The 2,585-nt window shown below is 43.6% G+C and overlaps 1 pseudogene across 1 annotated transcript; it reads right to left on the reverse strand.

Annotated features, from left to right (window-relative positions):
* Positions 1-285: 285 nt before the first annotated feature.
* Positions 286-2,283, reverse strand: LOC100598095 (annotated as a pseudogene). Its single transcript, XR_121474.4, has 2 exons — positions 1,901-2,283; positions 286-1,869 (listed from the first exon to the last, which is right to left on the reverse strand). The product of XR_121474.4 is annotated as a protein Red-like (transcript).
* Positions 2,284-2,585: the final 302 nt, after the last annotated feature.

The following is a 2,585-nucleotide window of genomic DNA, read 5'->3' on the forward strand; positions in this document are numbered from 1 at the left end:
ACAGCAGCAGGTGGTGGTCTTGGAAAGAGGGGATGCATATTTTAAAGCATTTTTTAAAGCCAAGTATTCTGGCAAATAATTTCTCTCTTGGCTGAATACTTGAGCCCCAGCTTTGATGTTTGTTCTCTAAAAAAAAAAAAAAAAACAAAAAAAACCCCAACAACAACAACAACAAAACACACACACACAAACCAGTATCCTCTAATTCCTCAATTTAAGGCTGGAAAATAGAATAGAACCTTAGTATCCTTCAATAAGAATTCTGTAATTTTCATTGCAGGTAGAGAAAAGATGGAAGGGAGTATAGCTCTTCAGAATTTGTCCTCATATGTTCTAACCTGTAGATGACGGGAATCTACAAAGCCCATCATCAGTAAATGATCATTTATTTTTGAATGAGCTGTGTTGCCAGACATAACATTTTTTTACTATCTGTGTTTCTTTTTTTTTTTCACAATAAAATTTTATATTCATCCACAAAAAAACATCTTGCAACCTTTGGAAATTGTAGAAAGAAAACAGTGGGGAGCATATCCTTGTGGAGCGTCTCTGGTTGTAACTGGTGACTAGTATTTTGGTCTTTTGACTTCAACCCCATCAGCTTCCGTCTTCTTCCTCTTCTCAATGATTGCACTAATCTTCCACTGGCAATCAAGCTCTGCTTTGTCATTGGTTTCCTTGAAGCGTCTGGTTTTGCGCCCTTCAGACATTTTGATACCATACTGGAATGCAGCCTTGGGCAAAGCCTCTTTGTTGTTCATATACTCGCTGTATTCTTCCTGGGTATCTAAGTCCCAACTGCCTAAGGGCCCCTTCTTGTTACCCTGGTCCATTTTGCTATAATCCACCTCCTCATCCCTATCCACAGCCATGTCATCCATCGTGGCTGGATAGCACTCTGCGTAACTGTTGGACATGCCAAAGAAATCTCCCAGCTGCTTTATGTCTTCTGCCATTTTCAGCGATTCTGTGCCTTCCCAGCCAGCAGACCCAGCAAACTTTTCAATGATGGACTTGATCAACTCCTTGGCAGACCCAGGTCCTTTGTCAACGTCCATGGGCTCATCATGTACTTTTGGCTTCTCAAAGTAGCTGTGTCTCTTCTTTTTCTCTTCTCTCTCTCGGTCCCGCTCTCACTCTCGTTCCCAATCTCGTTCTCGTTCCCGATCTCGTTCTCGCTCTCGCTCTCGCTCTCGGTCACGGTCTCTGTCTGCCGATCACGCTCCCGTTTCCGATATCTCTCCCGCTCCTTGTCCCGAGGTGTCTTGGTTGTGGAGGGTATGTAATCCCCAATGTCTTCAAAAATATTCATGTCAGCCTCAGGAGGTTTCTTCTCTTCCAGCTTCCCTTTATCCTTCTTAAGCTTCTTGTTACGGGTTCCCTGCCTCAGGTATGAAAGGATCTGGGTAAGCTTGCTAATGACAATATCATTTGTGGTCAGTGTGGTCTGGGCCTCCATGGTGGGGCAATCAGCCCTGCTGCGGATAAGAGTGGTGGGGATATCTGTGTCAGCTTACTCATCATCCAGGTCTACCACATAGGCCATGCGGCCTGGCAGGAACAACTCGTTCCGCTCATATGCTTGTTCTTAAAAAGCACTCGGTAAACATTGCGGCCCAGACGTGTTTTAAATTCAATTTTATTTTCAGGATCCTCATCTTTCTTGGTTTCTTTCTGGGGCTTTTCCATCAGTTCCTCTTCCTCTTTCTCTTTGCTGGCAGTCTCAGCTCGTACCTTTTGAAGCAGAGCAAAATCCAAGCCTTTCACCGAATGGGTGTGTTCCATGTCACCACCCAAGAATTTGGACTCCTGGATCAACTGTCTTCTCTTGTCTGCAGCTGATTTTGTCCGCCTTAGCAGTGGGCGGCCCTGTAGTTAGCTGTGGTGCTGATACACTTACAGCCCTGTAGTTAGCTGTGGTGCTTGTAAGCTCGGTTTCGTCATAACCTTTGTTCACTCCATCTCTCCGTTCCTTGGCACGATCCTGGTACTTCTCTGCTAGCTCTCTCTCTCTCTCAATTTCCTGTTGGCGTAGCTTGGCATAATAACTTTTCTTTTTCCTCTTTCGTGCATTTGGGTCTTCATCCTCATTGTACTCCCTTGGCATCTCATGGTGACGTGACTTAGAAGGTGGTGCAGAGGTAGGTGCAGCCCTGGGGGTCATGAGAAGTTTCCTGAAGTCTTTATTGTGAGTTTTGATTGGTGGAAGGAGTGAGGATCATCCACATCGTGGCCATCGGGGGCCAAAGGGTTGGAGAACGGCTTACTATCTCGCTCTGGCATTTTGTTATCGTTCTTCCACTGTCAACCAACAATCGAGTCTCCAACCTACTATCTGTGTTTCTTAATAGTTTTATTTTTATTTGTTTGTCTTTGGATAAGATGCTGAGATCCAGTTTTCTTTTAGAAACTTAGTTATCTGCATGGTAAGGAAAATGTGCCTGTCTGAATAGTTAATGATTAAGCTATTAATCTGGGGATATAAAAAATAAAAAACAATAAAATTTCATCAGTGATGTGGGAAGTGAAAATAACTGTTAGGTAATACAGAGATTGAACAACGTTAACTTTGTTTATTGGCCACA

The sequence above is a fragment of the Nomascus leucogenys genome, chromosome 14, assembly GCF_006542625.1.
Source record: "Nomascus leucogenys isolate Asia chromosome 14, Asia_NLE_v1, whole genome shotgun sequence".
NCBI classification, from domain to species: Eukaryota; Metazoa; Chordata; class Mammalia; order Primates; family Hylobatidae; genus Nomascus; species Nomascus leucogenys.